This window comes from Anabrus simplex, chromosome 1 (genome assembly GCF_040414725.1).
Source record: "Anabrus simplex isolate iqAnaSimp1 chromosome 1, ASM4041472v1, whole genome shotgun sequence".
Lineage (NCBI taxonomy): Eukaryota > Metazoa > Arthropoda > Insecta > Orthoptera > Tettigoniidae > Anabrus > Anabrus simplex.
Window position 1 is genome coordinate 82,365,689 of NC_090265.1, and position 15,876 is coordinate 82,381,564.

Sequence of the window (15,876 nt, forward strand, 5' to 3'; positions counted from 1 at the left end):
CACGATTATTATTATTATTATTATTATTATTATTATTATTATTATTATTATTATTATTATTATTATTATTATTATTATTATTATTAATCGTTAGGACCATAAGGACCGCGAGATCTCAAATTCTTGTGGGCCCACCAGGTTGTCATCCTTTCGGAGTGTGTTTTCTTCCATGCATCAGAATGGACATGCTTCAGTTGACTTGAGACTTCTTCTTGATGAATCTAAGTTTATGTTTAAGTGGTGCTCGGAGTTGAATGTCTGTTTCTGAGATTATAAGAGATCCTTATCGATTTTCACCAACGAAGGGGAAATCGTTTTGAGACTTCTGAAGTAGGATAACAAACGTTTACAGAATCTATCAGCTGGCAGTTTGAAGAGGTGAGTGTAAAAAGTTATACTTCTTTTCCGGATTATGCTTAATATCTTTTCGGTGTGGGTGTATATTTCAATTTGTTTTCTATTTTATTAACATCGCACCGACACAGATAGGTTTTATGGCGACGATGGGAGAGGAAAGGCCTAGGAATGGGAAAGAATCGGCCGTGGCCTTCATTAAGGTACAGCCCTAGCATTTGCCTGGTGTGAAAATGGGAAACCACAGAAAACCATCCTCAGGGCTTCCGACAATGGGGTTCGAACCCACTATCTCCCGGATGCGAGCTCACAGCAGCGCCCCCTTGCCGCATGGCCAACTCGCCCGGTATATTGCAAAGTTGCTCCGAAGTCTGTAAACACCATCTTTGAGGTCGGGACGAAGAATATTTCAGATGATCATCCTTTCATTATTGTTGATATTATTATTATTATTATTATTATTATTATTATTATTATTATTATTATTATTATTATTATTATTATTATTATTATTATTAAATAAATTTGCCGTACAGTAGACTGAGATCGACGACCCGCGGCTTCGTCCTATATGTCATCAGCGTTAGGATTCAGGCAAAAGTATGGAACAATGAACATACATTTGTAAAGTACTCGTTTTCTCCTTCTGAAAATCTGGATATCATTATCATCGACGCCATGTACTTACTGTATGAAAGTCCCTCTGACAATTAAATGGTATCTTTGCGGTACATAAGTTATATGTAATAAACTTGAACCAAAAACGAAAAAAAAAAAAAAAATCAGCTGTCCTCCTGAACATAGAAACCCCGCGGATGACCACAACAAGCATTATATCCGTAGGTTAAATTGTTCGTGCGAAAAGTATACCTGCGAGGAATTTATGTAATACTTAGACTCATTCCTGTTTTTCAGAGAATGTACATTTATATGCGCGGATTTAGACAGTGAATATAATACATGGTTATATTTAGATTAATGTACGTAACGTAACATATACTCCATGAACGAGTTGCTAAACTACAGTACATCTCACAGTGAGACGCTTTTATCGCGAGAAGCCATTCTATAGTTCCACTGTAAAACCAGCATTTCCTTGCTCAAGTCGATTATAAACAGTTCATTCCGGTCGAATAAATAAAGTTTGACGTTCGCTCAGGGAACTCTGTTTACTGTAGATATAAATAAGATCCCATGTGGAGAATTTCCGGGGGTTATCGACCTCGAGAATGGCTGTCAGTCAGTCAAAATATAATCTCCAATCGAAGAGTTATAAGCACAGTTCATAAAACTGTACAAGGGAAAATATCAGATAACGTAGCAGAATGAAGTGTTTTCAATGAGTCCGCTACACATAACATCTCGCAAACGCATGGCTGCTATTTTAAATCTACGTGTACAATGATTTTCACTTTCTTAATGGAAATGATTTTGTTTAGAATTTATCGCTTACAACCATGATGTCGTGTGTACAATATTCAATGCACTCCGAGTGCTATGTAAAATTATTCGAAGACAAATAGGCCTATTTATTATAAAACTAGCAAATGTACTCGTGCTTCGTTACGGTATTCCACGTTGTGTACGGATTTATACATAAATTACTGTACACGCAATGAAAAAGATTATGTGAAATTGCATGTCTCTTCTCTCCGAGAAACATGACCGGGGGACCCCATAAGTGGTTTCGGATGTAAGGTGAGAGTTGGGGAGTTTTGATGTTAATGGCAGGCCACGTTCCCCACTGCCATTCACACTCGAGTTCGGGAATTTCTACTATAACGGAAAGCTCACTTATCTATTGCAATTCACAATCAGGATTTGGAGTTTTCATTATAAAGACAGGCCCCTTTTTCTAATGCCAGTCAAAATCGAGTTGGAGAGATTTGATTATAATCGTGAAATGCAGCTCTATCTGACGTATAAGGAATCGAGATGTGACAGAAAGTCACAGGATCGAAGTTGGAGATCTCTCCAAATCGAGCAGTGACTGTATTATCTGTTTTGTGACATGACTTACCGTTTATCCAGCAATTACCCCGGAACGAAGGTCTGCACCATCATTAAAATTGCTTCCATATTTCTATATTTTTGGGGGACAAAAGTTACATTTGAACAGCTTGGAAAGTTCCTCAAAGACAATGCGCGATAGCTGCAGTCGCTTAAGTGCGGCCAGTATCCAGTATTCGGGAGATAGTCGGTTCGAACCCCACTGTCGGCAACCCTGAAGATGGTTTTCCGTGGTTTCCCATTTTCACACCAGGATGTACCTTAAGTAAGGCCACAGCCACTTCCTTCCTATTCCTAATCTTTTCCTATCCCATCGTCGCCATAAGACCTATCTGTGTCGGTTCGACGTAAAACAAATACTAAAAAGAAAAGTTCCTCAAAGGAAAAGTTTTGGTATTATCACTCGCATGCATACGGAGAAATTAAGGAAGAAAATAATACAGTTAACAAAGTCGACATTAATTTATAACAGGAGAGTAACTGAGGATAACCGGATGGAACAAATATGTAAATGCCAAGTGGATGGATGTACTGGAAGAATGAAATATCCCTCACTAAATTGTGATGATAGGCCTTGTGAGTTACGGATTAAAGAAAGAGATAACAGAGGAGAAAATTATTCGCAGGGATTCTTAGGTAATCAGATAAGAGGAGGACTTATATTGTTATTACTTAAGCCTAAAGAGGCAAAGCAAAGGCAAGAAATTAAAGCAGAAAACGGAAGTAGAAGAGAAATAAATAAAAATAGCGAATATCCGAAAACATCTTACGGTGTGAAATAATGGGCTACACTCAGCGGTACTGTTGAAATATTAACAGCCGCCCTTAGTGCTATTCGAAGACGATTGTAACCTTAAACGGTATTCCGAAAAAATCCCGTAGAATAGCAACTTTACGTCTCTCTCGCCTTCTACCCAAGGTACAACCACGACTTTAGAGGAATGATGACGAAAATATATCTAGCATTACGTTACTTCTCTGCTGGCAAGCAGCCAGAGACGTTGCCGTGGTAACCGGTAGGTTCTTTGTCGGTCTGCGTGGGTGTCCGTCACTCAATGCAGAGCATGTAACCCGCAGATAGTAGTAATTTTCTCCGTCATTTGAAAGTTGTTTAAAATGGAAGGAAGTTTCACATAGTCTACGGATTTTACAGAAAATCAACAGTATGATGATGATGATGATGCTTGTTGTTTTAAGGGGCCTAACATCGAAGGTCATCGGCCCCAATCAAGAGTATAAGAGAAAATTTGATAAAACCTGTCTGGGTTTCCTACAAAACCGCAGTGTATTCAGTGTTACTGAATCATATGCATATCTAAATCTGCTCCTGAATGTGTATACTCCAGATATGAAGTTTGGTCGAGATCTATCCAGTCGTCTCGCCGTGATGGTGGAACAAACACACAAACGGACAAAGAGATACGATGGCTAAAAACCATTTATACGGTCTGGAGTTGACCTAAAACGGATAAATATCTGGAAAATAGGCAAAACAAATGAAATTACAGACAAAGGAACCCTTACAACTTTATTTATGTAAATGTTCACTGCCGAAACGTCTTCAGTATTAAATGAAACGATTGTAACGTGCCGATTTTGAAAACTCTCGTGGCCTTTTTATTGGAACCATGTTAGATTCTAGATTAGTGATTCATTCTTGACGTTTATTCCTCGATATTTGTTCAACCTCGAAGTAACTAGATGCAGATTTTCGTCGAAAATGGGATAGGAAGGGAAAGCGGTCATGGGATGATGTAGAGTAGAATTTTCTGGTGTGAAAACCATTATCAAGGAGGGCTTCAACATCATCTCCCGAACGCAAGCTTACAGACAGTTTCACGATCCGTACCACGTGGCGAACTAGCTCATTTTATTGACATCATATCCGAAAACATTGTAGTGATTTATTTTAAAATAACCAATGTACGTACGACGTTCAGTAGAGAATAAAAGGAATGTCGTTGTTATGCATGCTGTGAGACCACAATTTAAAACCTTAAAAAAGTATGATTTGCCTAATAAAACGTCAAAAAATCAAAGCTGGCGAATATTGCAATATTCAGTGCTACTATTTTCACAAAGATGGATGAAAATTGAAGGCTTGTCCGCAAAAGCGAATTAACCCTCAAAATTAAAAACAAATTGAGTTATGTTCTGCCATCTGTTGTCGGATAAGAGATGTATCTGTCGTGATGCTGGGCTGTCCTGCGATCTAGGTTAAATACAAAAGACGAAATTTCTTGTTTTGCTGGGTTTGTCTTATCGGTAAAGTCAAGAACGGGCTAAGCCACTGCTGCAATACATCTGCTTTCTTGAGGCGAGTTGTGGAACGAGTGCGTAAGCATGGGAACCAATGCGGTAAATAATGTTATAAATGAAAAATATGTGTGTTAATGACTCTTATAATAGTAGATAATACCATTATATTTCAGTTTTACAGAATATAATATTTTACAAGTATAATACGCTTATTTTTTACCCTATCAATATTGCAGTACTGAGAACATAATAGCAATGGAAGTAACCAAAGACCGACCTTTTTAGGCTCATTTTTATGTATAGTTATGGTGAAATAGGGGATTGGGATTCTGTGGAATTTAGAAGAAAAATAAAATTGGCTGGTAAACTCTTACATAGTTGTGTGACATTTCCCACCAAATATTATGGTTCAATCCCATAAATCCTGTAAAAGTGAAAGATTTAAAGGAGCTGGTTGATTAAGTTGCACGCATTCTACCAAAACATTAAATCTGTTGCTTAGTCAGAGAACATTCCTGATGAGCCAGTTTTGATGATAACAATGATCACTGTTAAATAACATTTTCAACCATAAATTTCCTGGGAAAAAAAAAGTTAAGGAATGCAAAAAATTTAGTATAACATGTTCAAAAAATTTAATGAAATATAACTGTTACGGAATTATCCGTGGTAGTTAGAGGTGAAAGAAGGTGCTGGGATGAATAGGTCTCAATCTACGAAATTAAAGTTAATTTAAAATTGAACAAGGTTATATTTTCTTTTTAAGATCAAGAAATAACAAATATAACAGGTACTCAGTAGCCTAGCAACAAATCGAGCATGTACAATTACAGTGTTACAGGATTTGGGCTCCGAGAGCCAGACACAGAATTCTTGAGCAATTAGCCCAACTTTAGCCAGATACCAGATTTGACAAAGGGGCAGAAAACCCCAATCATGCCCAGGAGCTCTTGCTCCCAATTACACAGTAAAGCCTCCTCGAGGCACGCAGAAACAATTTTTTTTTTTGGGAAGAGCAACCCGCTCTCAAAGTTCCAGCCTATCAAAGGCCACACCAAACTCCACCTTCAAGTTGACCTCCAAGCACATGAAAACAGAGGTAAAAATACCCAACCTACTGAGGCCTACTCAATAAAGAAACAGGACAATTACATGGCCTCCAAAATACCAACTTGAGAGGAGGCGTCCTTGCACTCCTAATACACTTTATTTAAAACCTATTTGGCGCTAGGCCGCATATGCAAGGGCTAATCCCATACTAAAGAGGTGACACGATAGGAAAACTTATTACATTACGAAACGAAGGAAAATGGTTGGGAAGACGTAGTCACGTCAAAAACAATATGAAAGGGAGCTCGAGAGGGTTAGGCACTCTCTATCCCAATTTGTAGTTTAAAGAGATAGAATTTATACCAAGAGTCTTTTACATTTTAGAGGAAAGTTACATGGAAAGAGGTATCGAACCTGCCCCGAGAGTTAAACTGCTGAGCTAGCAAGAAAAGAGGTTATTAAAAGGCCATTACCTTATTGAAGAACTGCTGCCCGACGAAAGAGGCGCTTCCCGCCCCCTGCTACATAATTTACACAATGATAGATGTTACTGAAGTGGCGCAGAGACCCGAAAATCAGCAGTTTATATACCCTCGCGGAACATTCGAGACCTTTCATGAATGATAACACCCGCCCACAAGCATTTTATTGGACGGCCAAAAGATTACAAGTCAAAACTGAAGAAGACATCTAGGATTGGTGGAAAATTAATTACAAAAATTTATGATTGGCCAATTTCAAAACAGGCGGAAAGAAAGGGTTAACGTTGCCAACTTAAAAAATGGCAGAAAGAAATTTAATAAAGAACAAACTTATAAATACTAAATTTCTTCAAAAAAAAAGTTCTTTCACTTCGCACTAGGGTGCACCGTAGTATTTCTTCAGTAGTGCCATCTAGAAGAGAATGTTCACACTTCTCACTACAGAGAAAACAAAAATAAATCGAAAAAGACACAGTTCAGAACTCTTCAAAATTTACAGATAGCGACATCTTCTGATAACCTTTAGAATTAACATGGTTGTTAGAGTTCAGGCTTCCTCCAGTAGAGGAGTTTCAACTGGCGCAAAGTTTGAATTAGCGGCGCGGAGGTGTACCGCCTGGTACAATTACAATGTTTACTTTTGAGTTAATGGGAAATATAAATATTATTTTCAATCCTGGAGAGAGCTTTGTGAGGTAGGTTGGCCGTGCGGTTAGAGGCGCGCAGCTGTGTGCTTGCATCCGGGAGGTAGTGGGTTCTAACTCCACTTTCGGCAGCCCTGAGTAGGGTTTTCCGAGGTTTTCTATTTTCACACCAGGCAAATTGCTGGCGCTGTATCTTAATTAAGGCCACGGCTGCTTCCTTTCCACCCCTAGGCCTTTCCTATCCTATTGTCGCCATTAATCTATCTGTGTCGGTGCGACTTAAAGCAAATTTTTAAAAGAGAGAGAATTGAATTGAATTTGAATTGAATTTATTGATCATGATTTACATGCCACTGAGACTGAAAAGCCCCTTTATGTAGCGTCTTCTTATAATACAATGCAGATTTATGAAAACAGTAACTATATTTTTATAATATTAAAGTATTAAACTAAACAAGAAACTTAAAAAAATGAAAATACAGATACCAAATCCAGGAAGGTTAAGACATACATTATATAATAAATAAGAAAGTAAATCATTAAGCCCTTCTGTTATTTTGGACTACATGGTTTTAAAGAATATAAAGCTAAAGCAGAGAAACAATTTTCTTCGAAATATACATATTCCTGATTGTTCGACACAAGAATGCCTGATCTCAGCCTCTTGCGTACTCCTCCAGAAAGATAGATGTTAAGAACTGCTTTAGTTGGGTACAGTTAGTGTTACTTGCGAAACGGTGAAGATTAAAGACGTTAAAGATACGTGATGCAGTGCAAACAAAGGATTTGTTAAATTTAGTGGTACGATGAAGGGGAATTTGAAGGGTGAAGAGAGAGAGAGAGAGAGAGAGAGAGAGAGAGCTTTGTGAAGGAGTGGAGAGTTTAACGTAAATGTCATTGGTTTATTATTCATATTGTCTTATTTCCGGTCTAGGAAGCCAAGAATAACGACCGAGAGGATTCGTCGTACTGACCACACGGCAACTCATAATCTGCAGGCTTTCGGGCTGAACAGTGGTCGCTTGGCAGGTCATGGCCTTTCGGAGCTGTTGCGCCATGAGGTTAGGTTATTATTATTATTATTATTATTATTATTATTATTATTATTATTGCTAGTTGCTTAACGTCGCACCGACACAGATAGGTCTTATGGCGACGATGGGACAGGAAAGGGCTAGGAGTGGAAGGAAGCGGCCGTGGCCTTAATTAAGGTACAGCCCCAGCATTTGCCTGGTGTGAAAATGGGAAACCACGGAAAACCATTTTCAGGGCTTCCGACAGTGGGGTGGTTAGGTTATTGTCTCGTTTTGGGATTATTAAAGAAATTCTGTGATAAAATATATTTAAAAAATGCTGTGTGCTTCAGCCTTACATTCAGAAAATGAGTACAGATAATTCTCTCTATTTTCCAGCTTCATTTCCTCAATTTCAAACAAGTATGCGTTAACTCGTTTTTCCGGGCATGCCTTCAATTCTATCAGACGTGGTCTGACCAGGAAACATTCAATGCTAGGTTTATTACAAACATTGTAATTGATTTTTTCCAATTCACGACTGAAAGTATGATTGAAAATGATCGAAGAATGGAAGGCAGAAAGTAGAAACGATATACATGTAGTAATCGCAGTCGAATGAAGAAAATTATAGTTAAAGCTACGACAGGAATGATATTTTTATACCACCAACGAGGGGTGCTCAAAATGCATAAAAATGTTCTTGATGAATAAGTCCTTGCTAAGATATCTAAAGGAAACAACTCAGTGAGAACCGCACATACAAACAAAAGTAGAAAACGTCCAAGAAATATGCTGATATACGATATACAGGATGATTAAATACAAGACAGGCAAGGCTTAGTAGATGTGAGAGACGAAAAAGTGGTTATTTTTCAAGAGGGAAGCCATGTACGGAAATGCATGATTTGGGCGCTGTGAGGTGTCAAAGTCCGCCAAAACCTCGGATATGAGGAGGGGAGCGCATTCTACATTTTTGAAGAAACCTCCACTAACCCAACAAGAACATCATATTGGGCAATAAATTACGAAAGGGGTTGGAATGATCGATCTCCTACTTGATTACAGAGACTAAATTGGCGGTGCAGTGACTGGTACACATTGTCAAATACTGTACAGTACGTGACTCACTGATAGCCTCCAACATAAAATAAAGAACAAAATACACAACATACCCGAAAGCTGGAATGAAGAGATATATCACGTAATGTACAAGCCCGCAAAACCTTGAGCAAGAATTAGGACTCGGCTCTCAGTACAAAGAATAAACCACTTAACGGAATTATTTAATCTGGAAATTAAATCCGTTGTACAAACATAATATGGCTTACTTAATGTTTACAAACTCAAATCCAGTGAATGCTCCAAATTCTACAGTGGGAAAAGTGGTGGCGGTGATGATATTTCAAATCGAGATATAGGGAATGCATCAGAGAATTCAGATACCATTTACTAGACACAGGATACATATGTACGCACACCAACGCAAACATGAATCCAACAAGATAAAGGGACTATGTGAAAAGAAATAAAATCCACCCAAACTTTATCTCAGGCATCGAAAGGGACGTAGTTCAAATCACACCATAATACAGATATTGGGAATGTATCTTCGAACATATTTATTAACATTCAACTGTTTGATATATGTACCAACACACATATTTACAAGAAAAAGTAAACATTTCCCAAACAACAGAAATGCATTGAAAACGGGCTTCTGTCTTCAGGAGTTTTTGTCCCGGGAGTCAGTTGCAGAAGACAGCCTAATTTACTCGGCTGAAAGCGCTCCATAAAATTTTAGTGAAGTTGTTATCGTTACTTGATGTTACGATGCTGCGACACATTTGCTTATTTCTGCTGAATAGTGTACTCCACTTTGCGAAAACAGTGTCCATGCAGGAAAGGCAGACGTCTATCTAAGCGACGCCACGAGAGATATTTCTTGTTCTATCAGGTCCACAGTTTGCCTATTTTAATGAATATGTAACTCCTCCACGCATCAGAGTAAAAGCAGCCAAGGTGCAAATGTTAAATAAGGTGGATTTCTACAAAGGTCTCCCCTTTACAGTTCTCTGAGTAATCTACAGGGAATGCGTTTAAAATCGCGCAAACCACCATGGGCAGCTCTTAGTAGAAACAAGAGAATTCGTAATTTACATGGGAACATGGCGAAATCGTTGGAATGAAAATCCACTGCATAACTCCTGCCTGAAGAGGGATTTATTTTTAAAATGTAAAGTACAGTCCTAATAGTCCGGATTCCAGTTGAAACTGGAGGTCCCACTGCTATGATCATAGTATCAACAGTCACGTGAAACTACAAACACACCTGATTCTTTAATTTTCCCTCTATGTTTCAACCCACTGATATACTGTTAATATGCTGAACCGCTGGATGAAATTCTGACACACTGATCATCTGCAGCACGGGCACACATGTCCAAGTGCACTGACCCGTTCTTAACTGGAAATCTGCCCTCTTGACGTGTCGTTCCGAGCTGTTCACTCCCATGCAGCTTTTTGTGTAATCAGCTCGCTAACAACGTAGACATGTTTATACACAAGTTCCGTTAAAGCCTTCCATCAAGCAAGACTAACCTACCTGAATAAACAAAGACATTCTTTCAAGGATTCAAACGATGATTAATGAAGTCACTCTCTATGGCTAATGGATATGGGAAGAAGCATGCATACCTTAGCTTATTGTGTCTCCTTCCTGGTATATGACACTTCCGGCGGTGAACATGTGTGACTGGTTAGTTTTCCGTTGATTTCAGTCTCCATTTTGCGAACAGTTGATTTAAATATTTATCAGTTTGTTGGACCTTTGTACAGAATTAGCTACAGTGCTCAATCAATCAATAATACCAGTATATGGTTCGTTATTGAACATTATACATTTTCCAGCTAACTCATTCCTGGTTGCCAATGTTTAGCTCCAGTGTGCTAAGTTGGGCTTATCAGCTGGTAAATAGCACACCTACCGTCCGGATCCATGGCTAAATGCTTAGCGTGCTGGCCTTTGGTCACAGGGGTACCGGGTTCGATTCTCGGCAGGGTCGAGAATTTTAATCATCATTGGTTTCGCTGGCACGGGGGCTGGACTGGCTGTATGTATAGTCTTCATCATCATTTCATCCTCATCACGACGCGCAGGTCGCCTATGGGAGTCAAATCGAAAGACCTGCACCTGGCGAGCCGAACATGTCCCCGGACACTCCCGGCACTAAAAGCCATACACCATTTTATTTCATTTCAAGGCTCTAATTGTTCGCCCATTTTGCTCAGAGTGTACTTCGGCAACTTATTGAAAGGCTTGGAATGGCAAAGTAGAATTGTTTGAATGAATGAATGAATGAATGAATGAATGAATGAATCAATCAATCAATCAATCAATCAATCAATCAATCAATCTGATTTTAGGTGGTAGATATCCCATTAGTTCTTTGCCTAGTCTGTTCTTACGCATGACAGTGAATTAATTCTTTAGAATAATATAAACTGCTATCGGTCGCAAGTTTTATTAAATTATTTATTTCACACCTTGCGTCTCTGTGGTGTAGTGGTTAGTGTGATTAGCTGCCACCCCCGGAGGCCCGGGTTCGATTTCTGGCTCTGCCACGAAATTTGAGAAGTGGTACGAGGGCTGGAACGAGGTCCACTCAGCCTCGGGAGGTCAACTGTGTAGAGGAGGATTCAATTCCCACCTCAGTCACCATCGAAGTGGTTTTCCGTGTTTTCCCCACATCTCCTCCAGGCAAATGCCGGGATGGTACATAACTTACGACTACGGCTGCTGTCGTCCCTCTCCCTTGCTTATCCCTTCCAATTTTCCCAGCTCCCCACTAGGCCCCTGTTCAGCATAGCAGGTGAGGCCGCCTGGGCGAGGTAGTGGTCCTCCTCTCTAGTTGTATTCCCACGACCCGAAGTCTCACGCTCCAGGACACTGCCCATGATGCGGTGGAGGTGGAATGCCTTGCTGAGTCCGAGGGAAAACCAACCCTGGAGGGTAAACGGATTAAGAAAGAAAGGAAGAAGGGAAGGAAGAAATAAAGAAAAGAAGAAAGATTTCACAACGCGTTTCAGAGATTTTGTTCCATCATCAGGCAGTGAAAATAGTGACAAATTATTGCTGCTCTACTTGGTACACAACTGTTTTCAAAGAATACATTGTGAGAAACCTTGTGCGCAATTATATCGATGACTGGGATGGTATGTCAAACTTTGCAGAACTTGGAGATAATCTCGGAATTGAAGATAAATATGAGGCTTGTTGACTAAAAGAAAGAATATCCTTCATGACTACGGTAATGTCAGTAGAAAAAAGACCTAAGAAGAGTTGTGTGTTGATTGCGTACATAAAGTATTTCGGAAGAGGGTTTTCCTTTCCACCCCTCTTCTACCCGTCTCGCAATACAGTTCTGCTCTAGTTGTCATACAGTACGTTAGCTCTACCATAGTGTTGAATTTTTAGTTCGTTTACTTTTTTCTCTTCATTAATCGTTGCTGTGCTATTGTGGAATTTATTGAGACGTAGAAAAGCCATGTGCTCTATTGCATGGTTATAGTTACAAACAATTTAGAATCAGTAAAAATGATTTTATCACATGGATTTGTTTGATGGAGAAAGCGAAGGAGTGCAAAGGAAAATTATTTACTTAAGGTATGTAAATAATTAGTAGTAAGAACGACAGACTACTTGAAATGTGCGAACAGTTATTCCGACGAAGCAAAAAAAAAAAAAAAAAAAAAAAGAAGCTATTTGAGGACTAGGTCTTCATTATTTTAAAGGCCGAGTACGGTTAGCCGTGCGAGTTCATGGCGTCCGTGGGTCTTCCGACCCCCTGCCATTAACTACATGTGCTGGCCTGCTGAGCCACACGGCTGGCCTACCTCGAAAATAAGCGAGCTCTTCTAAAAAGAAAGGGGAAAAAAAGGCACGCAATCCCGGTTGGCGTTAACAATGAACCTTTACGCACTTGCACTAGTAATAAAAGTACAATAAAGATGTATTTCACGAAGGCTTATATGTAGGAAATAGTGTTTGCAATCGAGGCACACCGAGACAATTAATGGTGTGTCCGCAATGGAGACTGTCCAAAATAAAGATGCAACTGAAAGGGAAAACCCTTGGAACGAGCTGGCACTCTTCCCATATATTTTGTTGTGTCTGCAATCGAGACTGTCCGCAATCAAGACTGTTACTACTCTTTCCACGAGAGTTTAATCCTGATCTAAACAAATAGGCGGAGCACCTTCCCTTTGCACGTGGACATAGACACAGGTTATTGGAAAAGCAACCGTCGCACTCACTCGACTGTATGCGAGCTCGAAGAAAAGTAGTACGTTGCATTAATTTTATTTTATTTTATTTTATTACATTTAGAGAGGGTGGAAGAGTAAGAGTAAATACGTAATCAAATTAAAATGTGGTTTTATTACATACTGGTACATATATTATATTATATGCTTTTATAAAATAAAATAGTGATTAAATAACGAGAAATGAAGGGACAAGGCGTGGTGTAATACAGGAAGTCTTCTCGTAGTTGGGGAAAGTCCTAAGCTGTACAGGGTGGAGATACGGTGTTGCATCTTGCAGCAGCAGCGTGTCAGTATTCATAGTGAGAGAAATGGAGCAAGAGGTAAAACCATCGCGTGTAGTGAAGCACGGGAAAACCGCTCCGAAGTGACCATAGGCAGTGCATTGTTATGAACGCAACTGCCTGTATTTCTTGTCCTTTAGAGTCGTTTCTTTTGGATATATGTTGTTACAGGATTATCAACAGTTCCGTCTGACATGTCCAATGTCCAATGCAAGATAGGTGACATAAATTTCAACTCGAAATTTGGTATTATATTAGGTTAGAGTCTACCGGGCGGACATTTCAAACAGCTGCCCTAAGATAAACCTTCCTACGTGTGTAAGTTTGTGCTCTAGCCTAAGAGAGCTTTCTTTAACATTCAGAAATGAATAAATAACGTAGGCTCTAATCTTCAACAGTAGATCTCCCTTCAAACCCCGCCGTTTAGTTTCACACAGCTCAAAAACTGCTCCCCGGCTATTTTACGTAGTGTACACTAATATGTTTATTCAGAAGTTGAGATCTTCGCACTGTTGTCGTATGCGATGCGCAGCCCTGTACATCCGAACACGAGACGTTGACGGGGTGGAGGTCGGTACTACACGCTCAGCGAATCACAACACTTTCTTTGACGGAGGCGTGGACATACCATGTTTACATCAGTATTAAACTCTGGTGAAAAGCGGTATAGTAATCGCGACGACACCCTAATAATTGCGAAATAGGTGAGCCATACCAGAACAGCAGACTGGAAGTGAATTCCAGTCAGTACATGGTATACAATTTAGTGAGTTCGTTGTTTCGATTGATAGAGTTTTTGTGACAATAAATTTCAAACACAGACCACATTGTCCTTAAGCAGTTTCGTTCCGAAATCGACTTGTCTATTCGGGTGAAGTGAAGCATACTTCGACGAATTTTTGGAGGTCAGAGAAAAGCCCGTTCAACATTCCGTGTAAATAAATTCTAGCAACACACTCTGCGTTTACCTGAGGAAATTAATACCGACGCAGCAATAGGCTATCTGTCCAGGAACATGGAAACTGACTCGAATACAGCCTAAATGGTGCCAAACGAAAATCAGAACGGTAGCTGTGACATGTCACTTCGACATGAAAGTGATCTCAAGTGACACATTTTATATTTACCAGACAAAATTAAAAAAAAAAAAAACTAATTGTACGTTGCCAGACAACATTCCAGTTCCTCTTCCATCTGTTGTTGTTGTTGTTGTTGTTGTTGTTGATGATGATGATGATGATGATGATGATGATGATGTGATGGTGGTGATCAAATTCATAATAACAATAATAATTGTTTTACGTACCGCTAATCACTTGTAAGGTTATTTGGAGACACCGAGGTGCCGGAATATTGTCCCGCGGGAGTTCTTTTATGAGGCAGTAAATATAAAGACACGATGCTAATGTATTTGAGCACCTTCATATACCACCAGACTAAGCCAGGATCGAAAGTGCCAACTTGGGCTCAAAATAATAATAATAATAATAATAATAATAATAATAATAATAAAAAATTACTGTATGTCCGCCTCTGTGTTGTAGTGGTTAGTGTGATTAGCTGCCACCCACAGAGGCCCGGGTTCGATTCCCGGCTCTGCCACGAATTTTGAAAAGTGGTACGAGGTCTGGAACGGGTTCCACTCAACCTCGAGAGGTTAACTGAGTAGAGGGGGGTTCGATTCCCTCCTCAGCCATCCTAGAAGTGGTTTTCCGTGATTTTCCACATCTCCACCAGGCAAATGCCAGGATGGTACCTAACTTAAGGCCACGGCCGCTTCCTTTCCTCATCCTTGTCTATCCCTTCCAAACTTCCCATCCCCATCTTTTCAGGCATACCTCCATCGGAGGTGAGCTGCATGTACCATTTCAACCACATACCAGCCCTCCTGGCATTCTTAAATTTCTGGCATTACTGGGAATCGAACTCGGGTCCCCGAGGACGGCAGCTAATTACACTAACCTTTACGCTACGGAGGCGGACATGGCATCAGCTACAGTGGACAGATATTTTATTTTGACGTCGTTTAGGCTGCATGTATGTCAATTTTGAAGCTTCGTTTCACTCTACCAGATGGCAGAGAAATCAGAGCTCCCTGGATTGATCTATGCCTGAGTTGTAATTAATGGTGTCCAATAAGTAAACTCGTGTCCTCATTCCGAGGTGCTGCAGCTCTTTTGAGGCACACCCCTACGAACCAGCCCTCCTGCCATTCTTAAATTTCTGGCAATACCGGGAGTCGAACGCGTGCTCTCAAGGACGGCAGCTAATAATACTAACTGTTACGCTACAGAGGCGGAAATTGTGTCGAATACTCACTAATCACTCTTTTCAAAAATCCATCTTCCTTTGCCAGTCTTTAACCCTTGATCTACCACTAATTGAGGTGTGTCTGTTGAACAGGTGCTATTTCCACACTAAGGAAGTTGTGAAAAAACGCAAGGAAGCTTATAGT